The 19,356-nt window shown below is 29.6% G+C and overlaps 1 protein-coding gene across 1 annotated transcript in view; it reads left to right on the top strand.

Annotated features, from left to right (window-relative positions):
* The window catches only part of LOC113375900 (homeobox protein homothorax-like), a 575,379-nt gene that overhangs the window by 273,459 nt on the left and 282,564 nt on the right, over window positions 1-19,356 (top strand). The gene's annotated exons all lie outside the window — the stretch shown is intronic.

Here is a 19,356-nt window from a genome sequence, read left to right as displayed (position 1 = left end):
GCAATTAAAATCTCAATTAAGGAAACAGAACTAAAATATAATTTTTAACCAATATGGGTTAAATTAATATATTTTGTAGGGTTTACGGTTTACAATAGTTTGATAACAACATACAAATGTATATGAATTATTTTTTCGCAGGCTAAAATTTTATTGAAATTGTTATTGTAGATCATTTTTATATATTTAAAATAATTTGGCAATATAATACTTTTGTGGTTATATTTGCTTCTTTCGTTTCTTAAATAAATTTTTGAATGGCATCGATATAATCTTGTGTTGGTGCTTGCATCAAATAAACTTACTAGAATGCAAAAAGTGAATTGTGCAGTAATAAATACAACTTAATCCAAATTTTAATTAAAAACTAATTTATTCAGACTCCCAAGTTCCAACTTACACTATATAATCTTTATGCATTGCGATGGGATCTCTTAATCGTGTTAGATCATTCTGATTCGATATGCAACACATTTGAACTCGAAGACTATTAGAGAAATTATTTTTTTCTCCTTGTCACTTATATCATGATATGCATGAATCTTTAATGAAGACGATGAAAAAAAAAACAGAAACGTTAACAACATATGTTCCGAAGCCAACAGCTTCGCTCTGATGCGCACTGGAACAAGAATCGTCTCGGTGGAATAAGAATTTATTTTCAAGGCACTTTGAGATTATTGAGATTAACAGGATGAAACGGAACCCTAAGTAAAAGGTCTTGCAATTTTATCATATGGTAACTTATAGTTTGGTAGAAAACAGCGACCTAGGTTAAAATTTGTTTGCGGTTTTTGTGCCCTTGTGATAGGTGAAAATACTATTTTAGTCAGAAGTTTAGTGTTATAAATTAAGATCAGCTTAGTGATGCATTTCCTACAAGTTTTTGCTACAAATTTAAATAAATATCTTAAATATAAAAAAATCGCTATAAACCATATTGCTATTTTTAAAAAGTAGGTTATTGTCGTAACTAGTTACCTTTTATGATTTTTGCAATTTTTTACACTTATTTATGATCATAAATATGAGCCCTTAAAAAGAAAAGGACAACTTTAAACTTCTGCATGGAATTAGAAAAGTAATCAGAAATTCTTAATGTTTTAAAAATATAAAAAGTTATTTTTTTCTTCTCCCTTATCTGGCAGTTTGTTATATCTTCAGAAGGATAAATTTTATGCAACAACCTAAAAGTTGTCATTTTCTTATCTATCAAATCATACACATATATTAGATATTAATTTATTTTATTATTATATTACTTTCTAACATTACATTCATGTTGATTGAATTTTCTTACTTTTGATTTTTTTACTTCAATTATAATACGATCCAACTCTTTCTTATTTGCGTCTTGATTAAGATTTAGAAAAGCAGCAGGTGAACTACTGTTAATAGTCAATACTTCCATAAAACTGTCCAAATATTTGTATAAATTTCTAAATAAATCCGATGAACTGATACACATTAGATCGAACATGTTTAGTTCCATAAATCAGCAAAATAATATACACATAACGAAATTTATTAATCTCGCAACAATGTATTAGCTAAACAAGCGCTGAAAATGTTATTTATAGTGTGCGGAGGTTTTTAGTTTTTTTTTTGTGAGTTTATTTATCGCATGCATGTATACTACTTAATACATAAATTACATAAAGTCGGCTATTAATATGTCATTCAATCAAATAACAATAAAACGATAGGCTAGAGGTGGCGCGACAGAGACTACGAGAGTTGAATGCAAAAGGCGACAACGTATTGGGGCAACTTGCTTAAAATAAAATTACATGATCATAGGCTTTGTGAAAAATAGACAGTCAAGATATTATTACTACTGCCTTATTGTTGGTTTTCTTATTTGTCGCAAATATGTCTTCAAAACCAGTAAAAGCTGAAGTAAAATTTTGTATTTAATATTTTTCCAAACTTAGTTCAGGATTTTTTTGCGAATTTGTGGGCGAAAGCTCTGCACTTTTCTCCTGCCCAATACTAACCAAGGCATTATAAAGTTTCATCAAATGGCTTTCAAATTTTTGAAATTGGTTTAGCCGTTTTTGAGCAAACATCGACGAATGGTCAAATTTTGGCACACAGTACAAAAGCGGTACCAATTTCTCCAAACTTTGATGATTTTAAAATTAAACCAATTATCGTGGGCCCATAGTATTTTAGTATGTTCTTTTAAAGCAAGATCTCTATTATCATAAAAAGTTTAATTAAAATGGCCAAATTTCAATTTTTGCAAGGATTTAATACGAAGAGAAGGACCATCTGATCTTGTCCAAAAACTGGTCAGCACGATTCCCAACCAATATTAGTTCAGGATTTTTGGGTAAAACGTGAAGGAAAATATTCGTACTTTTCTACTTATTATAAAGAAAACACTTAGCCGGTCGTGGTGCAAAACTAATTAATGCGAGTTTTTACCCAGTTACATCGAATGTTTTTTAAATTGTTAAGATTGGTGAAGCTATATGTGAAAAATCGGCTCACATGCACTTTTCCAATTTTGGTCTCAAACTATCCAAAATTACTCGAATCTTTAGGGAACCATAAACTTCACCTTCGGGAAGTTAATAGTAAATTCGTTTGTTGTTTATAAAATCAGTGATTATTATTTTTCTGATTATAATAAAATGTTTTATTTAATATAAATAAAATAAAACATCCTGTAATTTTCAATTATATTTTTTAGTAAAGTAGATCCTAACCCATGGAACTGTTGTACTACTTATTGTTAGTAAATTTAAAGTCTTGTGCAAGTTCATCTTGATTATTGTGCTTTTACAACCACGTGTCATCTGCAAAGCAGTTTCCTCATCTGTGCAGTTTGGATTTGGATTTTTCTTAGATTCTTTCACCATTTGTTAGCGGAAAAGGTCTATTAAACGGATCTCCTCTTCCGTATGCAGAAACGCATCATAGAATCCCGTCGGGTGTTCTTTTCTCGAAATTCGCGAATCTGTTATCGGATTTTGTTCAGTGTCATACTGGTTGCAGATTGCGATCTGTAACGGCGCCGTAAAATAACTGTTAAATTGTCGTAAAGGCAACCACCGAACGACCGAACGACTGAACGACACCAACTTGCGCGCGAAACTGCGGCTGAGGCATAGTCCGACGGCTGGCGAGGGCTTTTGGGATGAAATCGATGGAAATTGAAATATTAGATTCAATCTATAAAAGTTCTCCGCGAGAATCTAATCAGTAGTCTTTCTCATCTATACACTTAGTAAAAAAAAATAATATTTGCCCGCTAATTCTATTTTAATTTTTTTTTTTGGTCCAAGGAAGTCTGTTAATTCCAATTAATTCTAGGACGGGAGCATCTACTTGCAGTCATTAGTATTTTATTATTGTAATTAAAGTGGTTTTTACCGAGTTATCTGCTAATTATCCTTATCTTAACAAACATTATTTTTACCAAGGTGTCTGCTAATTAAATCGCAGGACAGAAGGTGAGAATTTTAGACTTTGGTCAATCCTCACTACGTAATTGCAATGAATTTTGCAAACTTTTGGGCAGAATAAAAGCAAACATTTTGCTTAACACTAGCAATATATTTTTTATGAGCCAAACCAAATATGAATAAAACTATGTTAAAATACAAGCTTCAACCCTTTCCACTCGCATGCCGCCGCTCCGGCGACATAATACATATTACTTTTGCAATGTTCGTGTGGAAAGGTTTAATGCAATTCTACATGGCACATTATAATTTCTGGAAATTATGGATTTAATTCCAAAAACTTCAAAATAATTTTGTTTTAAATATTCAGTCAACAACTATAAATTCGATAGGTTCTGTAATAAAAAAATTACCAAATTACCAAGTTCAATACTTAAGAACTTTAGTTTCCAATTTTCTAAAAATACAAAGTTACACAAAATATTTCAATATTTATTTTTCTGGTATTTTCCATCACACTTATATTTTTGTTAATGTTGTGTTTGTCCTTAAATATATTTTTTATGGTTTTTGTGATATTTTGTCACATAATTAATTTCATTTAGATTAAAACAATAGTTATGTTCAAAATATTATAGTTTAAATAATTATTTTGTTATTTTCAAATATAGATATCTAGTGAATTTATACAATGTACTTACTCTTTTCATATATTAAATAAAATAAAAAATCATACAAAATAAAGACAAATACACGCCTAAGACCTACAATCAATTTTTTCGACAGGAAAACGTATTTTTAAAATATTAGCAGCCAATTCGTAGAAAATAAAAAACAATAAATATAAAAGGATTTATTTAGTACGTTTCGATACTGAATGCGTATTAACTTTCAGCAGTTAAAAATAATTATAGCCTAAATAATATATGTGACAAGTTTTACCTATTGGAATTCTAATTCATTTTTTGTTATAAATTGTCTTTCAGTTTTAATTTGTTTCAAATGTATTTCATTTCATTCTCTAGCACGCAAAAATCGGCGATAAACAGTCATTTTATAGTAAAAATAATATGATATTATAACGATAATGACATTAATGATTTTTTTCTAAAGCAGTATTGTACTAGTTGTCTGCCAATATATTTGCACCAATTATTTGAGTGCCTCTGTTTTATTCATATTTTACAACGTATATCAATTTTACAACATGAATCCATAGTAGTTTCCTTTTTGTCTGCATTGTGATTGTTTTTTATATCATAAGCACTTTTTTAATATCTGAAACCTTTTATCTTCTCCATAACCCTTACAAAACAGTCTTATGGTCTGAAGTATCATGTGGTCCAAAATTTTTATTTGTAAATATTTGCGCATTAATATTCGTTTGTTTGCTAGAAATTTATGGATAATACAGTTTTGATTTAAATAGAGTTCGAGAAGTCTTGAAAATATGAGATTGAGAATTTTTTTCGCTTTCCTCCTAGCTTGCTGTTTAGGATTTCGGACCATCCCGCCGTATCGTCGTCCTTTCCATAACGAGCAGTTTTCTTTTTAGTGTGTCGCTAGCAGTTCATTTCGGAGTAATTGTGAATTGTGTTTTTGTTGTTTGGGTTTCTCGCCTACTTTCAGCTATATCACAACATAAGCTACGAATTACTTTATTATATAAGATGGGTCACCTCTGTACACGGCAGATATGCATACGACTACGACGCCAGAAGTACAGGATACTATTTTCCAAATTGATATATACTATTTTGCAATAAACACATAAATAATAGAGTAATTTATTTCTAATTATTTTTGCTACTTATATTGGCGTTTTTAGAACTAAGAACTCGTACTGGTTCAAATGGGGCCTAACTGGGTCCAAACAACGAAACAATTTTGCCATTTCATATCGTTTCATCAGGCCGCTTTACTTGCATTACAATTTTATGATTTTGATATCTAATGTTTTAAAACTTTATATACTTACTTATGCTAATGAATTTCTTTTCGCTACGTTAGACATTTGAGCATTTTGAGTAAAGTACTACAAGACAACAGCTGATTTTTCTCACCCCTCTCACTGCGTCTCTTAAAGCACAAAATTTATCTTACTTTTATCGAAGTTACAATTACATTTTTGCTCTATACGTAGTATATAAAATATTCATTAGTGCGGAACTTTCAAATTTACTATGCATTATGATAAGTCCACTCCAACTACCACTTGAAGTTTTTAAATCGATGTAGGCGTAGGAATACAAACGTTGCCGACATGAATGAAAAATAGGTTATATCAATATAATATCTTGAATTGATATATTTTGTTAAGTATTACATGCACTAATTTGTTATACAAAATTTTAATGATACTTGAGTCTAAAGCATAAAATATTTTTCTACTGATGGATTTAGCTTTACAGACGGAATATACTTTTTTATGTTGAATATTATTTAAGTAGCGCTAACGAGTTAGATATTATATTATTACACATCTGTGAAAAAAAGAATAATACATAATATTACATTTCAATGAAAAAATATTTGCAAGTTGTAATTATTATTTATAATTCTTCCAAATCTATCCTATATCATCTTAAGTTTATTATTAGTGTCGTATCTCGTATATTAATATTTGAGCATCCCAGATATTGCACCATATATTGCACAATATCGCATCTCGGTGAAAAAATGAATAATTCTAGTTCCTTGTCAACATTTATAATCTTTACGAGCAAAAACTGTGACAGTTTTACTACTTGCATGAGCTGTTTGATGAGCCTCTACGTATTCGAACTGATCTGGAATCGCAGTTTGTTGAAACGTTCACGATTTTTGGGCTATAGACTGAATTTTTGCCAAAAGGGTAATGAATCTATTTGATCAAATTATGTCAAAATGTCAGTTTTCGAAGATATCTATAAGTTTTTTTAAATTATTTATCAGAAAAATCTATCAGAACTTAATGGTTTTATAAATTGTTGTGATGAATTACTTACAAACTACGCTTGTTTTTTTTATAGATGGCAACTCAAACAGTTATACCATCAACAGTTGTCCCATCTCTATGTCGTGATTATTACAATATATATAATAGTGATAACTCAGAAACACTTTTCCTATGTATATTTCCATGTGAAAAACGATGTCACTACTGCTTGACATCAAGCTGCTCGAAGTGGGATTAAACCCAGGACCTCTGATTCAGGTCCAGTCGTTCATATTACTTACCTACGAGCGAACCGTACATTGAGTTAGATTTATATTTTGGATCCTCAAAATTTTTGAATATAGATAGTTATGAGTTAAATATATGCCACAGTTTGTAATTGAGTTTTATTTTATATCATATATATTTTTAATTATAATTGTTTTGTTAAAGAAATTTGATGACACGAGCGAATTAGATGGTACTTGTCTGGGAGAAAAATTTAGAAAATTGTTGTGACAACTTTTAATCATATTAATTGAAATTCATAACTGGGGTCGTCGTAATATTTTAATATAGATAAATAATGAGTTTATTATTTACTAGAGTTTGAGTTTATTATTCGCCATTGTTTGTGATTTAGTTTCATCCCATACCTTGTGATCATTTTAATTCTAGTTGTTTTCCCTTTTTACTCTTTAAGGAAATTTGATTACATTGTTAAATTAGATGATACCTGTCTTGAAAAAAAAATGGATAAATCATAGGTTTATGGTATTTGATTGAAACATTTGCTCTTGTACATAAACTTTTGAAAATAAAAAAATAATAGACACGATATCAAGTAATGATAAGTAGTGAAGTAGGAGAGGTAAGAATTGCACTAAGTGTCATTATGGAAAAAAAGAAAACTGAATTGCTAGATCCGACCTATATTGGGAAGAATGTCTTCTGCATGATGTTGTCGAAAGTAAAATAGACCGAAAGGGTTGCATAATGCAATGATGGACGGCACATGTTACTAAAGAATATAAACAAAGGTTTAGGAGTAAAAAGTATCAATATACAAAAGAGAAAAGAATGAATTATTAAGAAGAAAATCAATAATAATGTTAAACATTGTGCATTTTACTAAGGTGACCACATTTTTTTGTAAGTCAAAACTGGGACGGATACTTTTAGTTATGCTAACGCCGAGACGGTAGGCAGAGGGTGATCTTTATGCCAATAACTTAAATATGACCTAAAGTAACAAATACTATTTAGTGATGTAATAAAAATCAGGTTTATTTTAGATAAGTTATTTTTTTTAATCAGAATTACTGACTTTTAGTAAGAACTTCATTATTCGATTATTGTATATATCAAAGCTTTATTAACCAGACTTTGAAATTTTGAATTCGGCAACTTTTCGTTTTATATAAGTCCTAAATCTAGGACAATTATTGCTCTTACAAAAACTCGGGACACTAAAATGCAATCTAGAACTGTTCTGGCCAAACCGGGGCGTATGATCAACTTAATTTTACAAACATCATATTGTTACCCTTGACAAAATTGTAGTGACAGTTTCATAATTATAGTATTAAGTGAGATTCGTATTTCTGATAATCGAAATTAATTGATATGGATGATAAATAATAAAGTATTTCATCCGCGAGTTGGTTGGCACTGTTGTTACTAAGTCAGCTTCCTGGTTCTGCGTTCGCGTTTCTGTCTTTAAGTGCGCATCGGTCGTATATAATTCACGGTGTCCTTGTATATTTTTTGGAAACACGTAAAACAGCATTGCACGAAGTAGGAAGTAAATCATGTGATCGTATTCCCCGTTCTCGTATTAAACATTCAAAACAAATTCAAAGTAAATCTCATTCCTCCTCGGTTCTGCTTCGACAGGGTAACCGCGCGAACGGATAAAATACGATAAATACCTTAACGACAATGTACGACCGACAACGTCGTTCGTTCTCGTTTAACGGCGGCGGGAACTTCCTTTTTTTCGTTTTACCCACTCCCATTTCAGTTCTTTTACTTCGCTCGCGAAGCCGATTTTGCCCAATAACTCCGCCTATGGCATTAATGCACTCTCGCTCCCTTTTCGTGTTTTACGCCTGGTAATTGTATGACGTCCACTCTTGCGGGCCTCTCTGCCATCCTTTTCATTAGGAATTGATTCATCAGTACCTGCACAAGGTGGAAGTGTTGCCAATGCTTCGGGCGCATTTCGGAAAATTCATTCATGGACGTATTTAAAAAAGAAACATCAAGTTTTTCAATTTTATCTTCATTACTTTGTCGATATTGATACAAATGTAACTTACGACTTGTGATATAAAATTAATTATAATTATGTTTGCATATCCTCGTAACAACATTGCGTTTTTTTAATTTTTTTAAGGGTCCTTTTGTGAAAAATTTCATACAAACTACGTCGGTTTATTAAAGTTGCCAACCCAAACAGTTTTTCCATCTCTATGCAATGAATTTTTGTTATTACACTTTCTGTAACAATGATGAACATATTTTCACTTGGAACCATATTGCTGTTTATAGTTCTGTTACTTCTGTTTTTTAAGGGTTCTATGTCCTGTTGTGAAAAATTTCTTACAAACTACGTCGGTTTATTATAGATGCCAATCTAAACAGTTGTCCTATCTCTATGTAATGATTTGTTATTATTACAATTTTTGTAATAGTGATGAATTTAATTGATGTAGCAATTCTGGATAAAGGCTATTTTTACTTGGAACCATATTGCTGTTTTCATTTAATTTCCAATACTTTTTTTCAATATGAATATTTTACTCTACATTAATAGAAACAACTTATGTTATACTTAACCTTCCATGGGCCGAATTTTTCTTTTACATCCAAAAAATTAGGGCAATAAAAAATTATTAACTATATGCCTATATACGCAAATAGAATACAAAAAATTCTGTTTGAACATATTAATGTTCACTTGCACATGAATTTGCACTTCTGTGTATGAAAATGTTACTTCAATTTGAAAAGCTTAGCAAAGGTCATAAATATTGATATTTTTATTTTGGCGACGTCATAGTATTAAGATTAATGTATCATCGTAAAACTAAAGCCATATTTTTTTAGTAAATTATCAAAAAAATTAGAATGTGACCTGAAAGTTACGCACGCTCATAAAGGGTTAATATTTAAGCGAAGTAATTACTATATTTTTATATTTATTAAAAGTAAAATATAATCAATGAAGGGAAAAGGAGATAGAACATCAATAATATTAATAATGTAGGCATGACTCTCGATTGCTTTTCTATAAACTCGCGTTTTTATTAGGGATTTTAAAATTTATAGTAAAAATTTTTAAAATTATCTGAAATAATTAAAATATATTATTTCGTATATATATTAACAATATGCCACTTTAGTATACTTTTTGTTAATCCACAAATTTAACCATTGTTTCTTTAATACGAAAAATCTTCTCGTTACTTTTGGATAATCTGTAATAATGAGATAAATATAATTTTATATTTTATCATAATATACTTATTGTGGAAAATTCTTCCGTAATTACATTAACTGCATCACAATATCTTTCTTGGCCATTATTTATCATTTTATACAACGCATAATAAATTGTATTTTAGTTGATCGTAGAAATTTATTATTTTTTATCGTTACTGGCATCTGGGAAATAATTAAATGTGTTTTGGATTATCTAAAACAATTTTTGGGTAATAGTAATATTTGACAAAAAAATATATTGAGTTAAAATATGCTATCACTATTGGCCGAACTTGAATGAGTTCAGTTTTTTTTTATTTTAATTTTTAGAGCATTTTGTCCACATATATTATTTTTATTAGTATATTAATTTTTTTTTTATATAATTTCATTTGCAGAGTAAGGTCCATGGACTATATACTTCAAATCAAAAAAGTTAAATAGATTTAATTCTTGGTCTAAACTATGCAAATTAATATACCATGTATATACAACAAAGTGTTATTTACATTACATTAACAAATTATTTCCAACACATTCTCATGTCACATGGAGACACACCTGTATCATGTTACTAGAAGTGGTTTATTCAATAAATAACTATCTTATCATATTCATACATGTATATTATTACACAAAGTTTAAAAAAAAATGCAAGTCAAACTCGTCCTTCATATCTGCATTTTCACAATAATATTAAGTAGTTAACTTCTTATCTTGTCTGCGAGGAAACATCGAACAAAAATAAAGGTATGTGTATGAAATTTTATGCATTTCTGACGGCGGAATATTACATAAATACATTGTATTATGGACAAGAAACGAGTTTGTGGGATACTTTGTTAAACATACTTGGATATATATATATATATATATATATATATATATATATATATGTAGTGGGTGCAAAAACTCATACGTTTTAGTTTATTGCTAATAAAGAATGCGAAAATAACCATGTTTCAAATTTACGGGTTGAGCTAAAGTACATTAATATTTTTGTAAATAAAAAATGACCATCCAATTTTTTATTTTATAATGTATAGATAGAATAAATGTTGGGAATTTAAGGTATTTGAAAGTCATTTATTGATACTTTAGGACGATATATTTCATGAGATTTTTTTGCTAAATTCAGTACCTCAAATTTTAGGTAATTAAAAGTCTGGTATATTACCAATAGCGATAAAATTGGATAAGATCAAATTTGCAAAAAAATTCAAAAGTTTTAAAATTCTTTTGAAATACAAAGAAATGTTCAATACATACATTTGAGCTTTCCAGTAGATTAGTGGTTAGAGCTATGGGATTTCAGTCAGAATTCCCAGGTTGGTTGTTTTCCTCGGGCAGCCTGATGCCAAGCAGTAGTGACCTCGATTTTTACTTGTACTTGTTTATAGATAGTAATATGATTCCAAGTGAAACATTTTGCCATTGCAGCATCAATCAAAAAAAATCTTCAGTATTAAAGAAATTGATAATACAATAATAAAGGGAAATAATAAAATTCCTTACATAGAGATAGATCAACTGTTGGGTACTATCTATAAAATCAATCTAGTTAGTTAGGTCATATTATCAAAACAGATTATAGAACTTTTAAGTTCTTATCACTGTTCAAATAGGAAAAAATATACGCATTTTTAAATTATGGAAGTAATATTACGTTAAACTAGTTCAATATTTTATTGAATGGTGATATTAACTGGCGTTCATAAAAACGTAATAGTTGTATGTATACTTAAAATTAACACGTTGCTAAAAGTCCATGTGTATTTTATTTGTACTTTTATACTGTTTGCAGATTATAAATCATTCCATTACTAGAAATAATATATGGCACAAACTTGTTCATATTTGAATAATCCTCATCCAATAAATTAAGATTAGAGCAACTTGGATCGCTTTGCATTGAATTGATTGGGATTGAAAAGTATATATAATACTTAACTTTTAAACCATTATATAATATAAATGAGGTATTAGGAAAATTTGTACGAAATTAAATATTTCACAACATAGTAGAGCATGAAAGAAATGAATTTTTCATATAAATACTGTTTTGGGCTAATCTATGTCGTCTGATGATAATGTCTGCTGCAATGACGTTGACCACTACGCTACGAAGTATATAAATATAAATGTGTAAAATATATATATATATATATATATATATATATATATAAATCGTGTATATCCTCGACCGGGGTCGTCTACGTTGCGAATACTGTGAGATGGGTTTATAGATTCCCCAGCGGTAGATATAGATCCCGGGATTCGGATGGATATATCCCTCAGGATACCCGTTGGACGGTCCACCTGTCACCTAGAATTAAAGGATGGCTCTGATGATTGCGATCAGGCCCTTCCTTTAAATTCCGCCCTGCACCTCTTGCGCAATATATAAATGTGGGAGAGCAGTGGATCTTGAGGGCCGAAACGGGCTTAGAATGGGTTGAGGAAAATATAGTGATATAAATAGATACTTGTTTTGTAACCTATTTATGCAGTATAGAATGGATAAGTAAAATCTGAATGTAATTTATTTATATGATGATATGATTTTCATGGGTTTATGATATTTGATTTAAAGATTTGTTCTTACATAAGAACATTGGAAAAATGTAACAATAAGAAAATGACCAATATGGTGTCGAATAAGAACAAGTACTGCAAAAAAGTGGTGAAGATGAGAATTCAATTAAATATCATTTAAAAAAAGGAAACTGGATTGGACCTTGATTGAGAAAATGTGTCGTCTGCATGGCATCATCGAAGGTAAAATAGACTGAAAGGACTGCAAAATGAAATGATGTATAGCAATAAGAAAATTACTAAAAATTACTAATAAAGAGTACTAGGAATTGAAAGCTCCAGGAACATGTTACTGAACTGCATAAGCAAATGCTTTAGAAATAAAAAGCTATCAATAAAGGTAGGATGAGAAGAATGAATTATTTCTCGCAGAAAATCAATAATGTTAAACTTTGCGCATTTTACGAACAACAACAACAGATGGGTACACATAGTAAGAAGAATAATCAATAAACAATATCCCATCAATTTTATTTTGATTAATTAATCCTACAATACTTACAACCATAGAAACGTATAATACCAGTCAATGTTTGACACGTAATTTGGACTAAAAATTTTGGTTTGTTAAATTACGTTTAAATTTTACTTTACTATGTTAATTAACTTCCAGTAGGGCACGTTATAGTAATCGCAAAAAAATTGAAAATGAAAATTTTCATATATCTTGACGTTTCAAAGATTTCTGAACGTTTTGGCATACCTTAGAAAATATGGATGTATGACGTCGACGATTTCGGGAACTCGGATCAACCAATTTGAACAATTTAAAAAACATTCGATTTGTATTAATAAGGAGACGTGCTGATTAGTTTTTAGCGGAGGCAGGTCAAGCCGTTCCGAAGATACGGGATAAAATGTGCCAAAAACGGTAACTCGGTTTTTAAGAGAACGGGGCGTCTAATTTTAATAAATCAGAAATCATTTTACTTGTATTGACAAGATAAAGAACTGATTAAATTTTTGGGAAGGCAGGTTCAGCGGTTATGGACTCTCAATAAAAATGAGTTAAAAAAATGACATTTGGCGGTCAAAAATGTTTATTCGACTTATGCACATGAAGTTATCAGATATTTTATAGAGATTTTCATAATGTGTACACATTTTGTGTAAATTTTTTTGGGGTATCCAGATTTTTAATTACGGTACGGGTAGTTCCAGCAATTTTCCTTAAGACACGATGCCATGCACCCCACTAATTAATAAATCAATTATATGATACAAATATAAATACGAAAAGTAACGTTTATTATCAACTCGTATATATGAAGTACGTATAGATATTTTTATGGATATTGTTTCTTAATCCACGTCCCCTTATTTGTGAGGTATTCCAGTGATGCATTTAAAGTGACACGTTCCACTCGTATATTAGAAACATATTTCAACATTGAGTTATTTTTTATGAAATATCTCGCTTTGATTTTGACGTTTTGACGCCTTCAAAGAGCCCCTGTCATCATTTATACGGTTGAAGAATTTGCGAAATAAAATTCTCATGTAAAAGACTCTTTGATGAAGTAGATGTTGAATATCTGAAGCGATCATGCCTGAGAGTTAACGTACTTAAGAATTTACAGTTAAGACACTAAATGATGTATCTATGGTATACGATTAAATTTGGTGATTAATTTTATTCTGTATAAGTTTCCATCCCCCATTTTATATTACTTAAACGTAGTTCGTAGATTCAGTAAGCAGCAACTCGAGCGAATATCATCGTAAGTTTATTCTGGAATAGGAAAGTGGTCAAGGGTCAGGCGGACATCCCCTGGTGCCGACTAATATGTTTCATGCATACTCACGCAGCAAAACAACATAGAATTATTGCCTCTAATGATGGTAGTTCTCGAAGTTCAGTTGTGTTCAACCCTTAACGACAGTATAATGTTCCCGATGTGCGTGTTTGTTGTATTTAACTTTTAACGGTTTACAACACCTAATCATACGTAGCCAGATTTTTACAAAAATATAAACGTTCTTTAAATAATATTATTACTGTTTATTAATTTGTTTATTTATCAAATCACAAACTACAGTAGATCGAAAATAAAAATTAGATTCTTCAGCTTCTATTGCCAACATTCTGATTTTATATATCCTTGTAAGCTTGTCCATTGTCCCGTTTATCTTTTTTTTTAAAACTGTAAAAAGTGTATAGAAGTATGTTATTATGTTATATTTAACATAGAATTAGGTCTATTTATCCTTCTTAGCCACTTTAACACTCGCTTGTTGTGCTTTAAGAACTTTTACGACTATTTTCTGTTCTTCAATTAGGAATGAACAATTATATAATTACAAACTATTTTTTTATATGCAGCGATCAGAACTTTGAGGTATGATTGCCAGCTTACATTTCTAATTTGTTATTTTCTATTAGAGGGGGCAACCCAGTGGTTAACCACTCTTTTTTATATAATTATTTACTATTTGTAATGTATATCTAATAGTGTTAACTTGTCTCTGATGCAGCAATGCCCACGAAAGGCGATTTTTACTTGAGATTATATTTGAAATCGGGTGTTCTATTCTTAAGCTCACAGACTCGTGTGGACGGGGTCATTAGTTCGAACACCGCGCTGGACAATCTGACATCGTGCAGTAGCGATGTCCATTTTGACTTGAAAATATAGATTTAAAATATGTATACAATCGTAAATAGCCCAATTCGGCACTGCGGTGCAAAATAGCAATGGTGAATTTCTCACTCTATTCTTCGCTGAATCGAGTTGGATTTTAACTCAAGTCCCGGACTTGCCCTAGGGCAGTACTAACCATTATAATTTTACTATATTTGAGATCGACTACTTCAAGTGGACATTTGATATCATTCTGCCTGATATCAAGCTGGGCCAAATAAAACTTTTGAAATTAGAAGAATAATTATTTGAATTTCTATAAGTTTATCGAAACCTGCAATATTAGTAACTACTTTTATGCACAGTGCCTATTGTCTTTTATGAAACTATACTGTATATTATTGTGAAAAGAAAACTGATGGGGGCTTGGTGTGATTTGTTATTGTTTTGGGCATAAATAATAACTGTTTGCTCTTATAAGTGTGCTATTAAGTTTTTCTCGCAAAAAATGAAAAGCTCATATGTTCACACCTTTCACGATTCATAATTCCAAAATACAAAGATCGAATATGTTTGTCATTATCAGTTTTGTATATTAAGGAATTTTAATAAAATATTTTGATCTCTAATAATTCATTATAAATTCATTTAAAATTAAGTAAGCGGTTCCTAAATTTATTAAAATTATTCTCGGACACGATTGGGGTCTTATTTTAGCGTAATGTAAAAAAAATCTTGCAAGTATAATTGGTGATGATGTGTATTTTATCGTGTATTATTGTACGAATCTGATTGACCTCATAATCATAGGTAGTTAATTTTGCATAAACTATGTCTATATTATTTTTGTCTATTCATTACCATCACGGGTTAGTTAGTTAGTATAGAATTAAAAATCTATATTTTACTAATTTTTAAATCAATTATGAGCACAACAGTCTCTTCATATCTATACATAATTTACATTCCCTGTTGACTTTTATATTTAATTATAATAACATAATTTATATCTTGGATGTGGATTTCTTGAAGTTATCGTTTAACTTTGTATTAATCTAAATTATAATAGACATGACGCTAATCTGTTCAGAATTTATTACTGTCTATCATGGTTTGCTAATAAATAAATAAATACATATGTTATGGAATGCATGAGTTATTTTATACATGAAGGCAATATTTTTTATTAGAAGTGAAACTTTAAAACCGCCAGCAGTGTTTGAAACGGTATAAGTTTTAAAATGGACTTAGAAAAGTTTATTTGGTTCATTTGTGTTGTGTATACTATTGTTTTTAAAAAAATAAAGCATTTAAAAGCACTTTTTTAATTTATTTCTGCCATGCGGTAATAGCATTATCTTTAACACTGCATTAGTTTTCTTTGGGAAATTATTTTGGTCCTCAATAGCATCTTATTTTTCATGATGGCCACTTTTTGGCGCTTGCAATTTTTACCCTGATATCTCTCATGCAGAATTTATTATTAATTAATACGCTTTTCAAGTAAATGAAATGATCCACATTGTTAATATCCTAATTATCTTCCGATATACTTTCGACTCTCACCATCTATTGATTGATGCTGATCACCATTTTCGTAAGGATGTCATCTCTAATGTGTATATTGATCGAAGTATAATTCTTGGTACGGAACCGTATATGTGCAACTGTCTCGTTTTTGATCAGAATTGTATTTGATCGGATTTTTCAATTTCTGTCCTCTAATGTAATTAAAAAGTCGTCGTCCTCTCCGAGGTATTGATTTCGCGTCCAGTGTTTGCTCCGAATCGTATGTGGCGCCGAAATGGGTTGTATGACGGACCACTCGGGGCCTCTTTAGGAAGTTGTACATTGTTATTATTGTGTTTGAGAAGGGATTAGGGACCACACGGGCATAGGGTCAGCTCTCGCTCTCACTCCGAGTATTAACCCTAGCGAAATTGTTGGATTAGACACCGACAATTGCTAATGATAACAGTTATATCCAAATAACGGATTGTGACCCTTTAATTAGGATATGAAACGTTTAAGTTGTGCTTTTCGGACGAATTACGACAGATAGACTTCTGTTTATCGTGATGCCCATATGCTTTATTTTGACAACCCTTAGGGTACTGTTTAGAATAAAATTTACATTTTTAGTTATTTTAAGTACAGATAAACAACAATATTTACTTTTGCACCAATTGTCAAGATAAAAAATACACACATATAGTTGTATATAACAGAAAACTTTATTAAACCAATCCTATAAATTCTTATTTTATTCTATTAAAATAATTATCATTAATTTTTGGAACAAATGCTGCTGGAGTTCAGAAGTTTTACTACTAAAAACATACTGTATATGAGTTAATTATTTTTTAAACTGATATTTAACTCAATATTGTTGTTGCCTGAATGAATAAATATTTTTCTTTGAATGCTTTCAGTATTGTTTTACCATTTCCATCCATTTTCCAAAATGAATGCTTTCAGTGAGACTTAGAACATAGTTCTAACTGATTTAATATTACTTTTTGAATGCATTTTTTTTGTAACATTATTTATTCAAGTTCAGTCTGAATGATAGTTTTTATGAATCTTATAGGAATTTATCTAGGAATCGATTGTGAGAAAATTTATTAATCATTTTATATAGTGAAATTTTCACGTTGAACTTGAAATTATATTATTTTCTATATAAATCAAAAGTTATGCCATGTATATAAGAAAAATTGGAACTGAGCATAACTTGCAATTGCAACTTGCAACATTTTTCACACCGTTATATTTATAATATTATTATTTTACCTTTTACTACATTTACTATATTTTTTCTTCTGGAATTGATTCGGATTTTATGGAGACAAAATAATTTTAGAAAGGATTTATGTTTACCTCAAAACCTTATATTGTTATAAATAGAATTATTTTCAATACGCAGTATAACTAATTAAAAATTAAAAATACATCGTACCAACTGTTAAGTTGCATTTTTTTAGATCACTCCCATTATTTTGACTTCTTATAAGTATATAGAATTTCTATTCTATTCATCGATGAATTGTATTAGTTGAGGCACATGTCAGCATTAAAAAAATAATAAAACATCTCTAGTATTATTTATTAGAGATACAACAGATTTTTAGGTCGATAAATTAACTCAGGCAGATGATTTAACATAAAGAACTTGTATTTTAATATACCTGGACTTCTCCATTTGTTTTGTTATTAATTTTTTCTGTCGTTTTTGTGGTTTTACAAAGTAATAAATTTTATCGCGATGTGGGCAAAGGCGTATTATATTTATGAGGTATTAATGATGCTTCTCACTACTACTTGGTGATGATGGGAATTTTAGATCTTGACCGAAAAAATATAATTATTACTTTTAAACATATAAATGGGTCGATACCGCATTTTAGAAAACCAATTATTACGTAATATCTCTATCAATAATCGGGTTGAAATTTTAAAAATATAATATTGAAATAAAATTTAATACAGTGGAATTAATTTTGTAATATGCTGATTTAATATAATTGGATCAATTATATTAGTGTATGTTCTAAAAAAACTTTAATTTTTTTTTACTTAATATAAATTTCAATATAATTAAATTGTGCTACAAGTCCAATAGATTTTTTTCACAAATCATAGTTATTTAATTAGAATAAACCACAATTCAAATATTTTTTTAAGTAAAATTAACAAATTATTGTATATTCTCTACAATTTTATTTCCAAAATTAGACAACAATTTTCATCTTAAATTACATATTTTCCAACGTCGATTCAGCTGCCAGTGAAGTCTACATACTTTAAAATTTGAATCATTACTAAGATTTCTTTTCCCCAAAATGATAAAATTTTTTACTGTCGACTAATATTTACTTAAATTTGGCAAATCTATCCAAGAAGATTGAAAAGAAAAGCGCCACAAGATTTAAGCCATCAACTCTCCTGATAAAAAATGGAAATAACTTAATCATTATTCATGAGAAATCATTTTATAAGTAAATAGTTAAAATTACATAATTATCAATAAAATATTGAGAATTGTTTATCTAATGGAAAAGCAACTACTGAGTTGTTCTTTTAGTATATAATGTCCCTTTTCGGCCGACTATTGTAAATTCATCAAATTTATTGAATATCCTTAACTGGACAGTAGTAAATAAGAGATAATAAAAAAAATGACAAAAAAGCTTGCTCAAAATTAGTCTAGAATTCCCAAGTTTTAATTGGCGTCAAATTAGGGTGGCAGTAATGTTGACATATATTTGTAAGCATATCAATTATCAATTTGTTTAAAATTGAATTTTTTGTGAAGCTACTTTATGATATCTTATATCAACATCGATTTTTCATTACAGTACAT

The sequence above is a fragment of the Ctenocephalides felis genome, unplaced genomic scaffold (assembly GCF_003426905.1).
Source record: "Ctenocephalides felis isolate EL2017-DRISC unplaced genomic scaffold, ASM342690v1 CF-g0.4_SCAFFOLD_01886, whole genome shotgun sequence".
Taxonomy (NCBI): domain Eukaryota; kingdom Metazoa; phylum Arthropoda; class Insecta; order Siphonaptera; family Pulicidae; genus Ctenocephalides; species Ctenocephalides felis.
The sequence above is the reverse complement of the archived record's forward strand: the minus strand, read 5'-3'. Positions and strand labels throughout refer to the sequence as shown.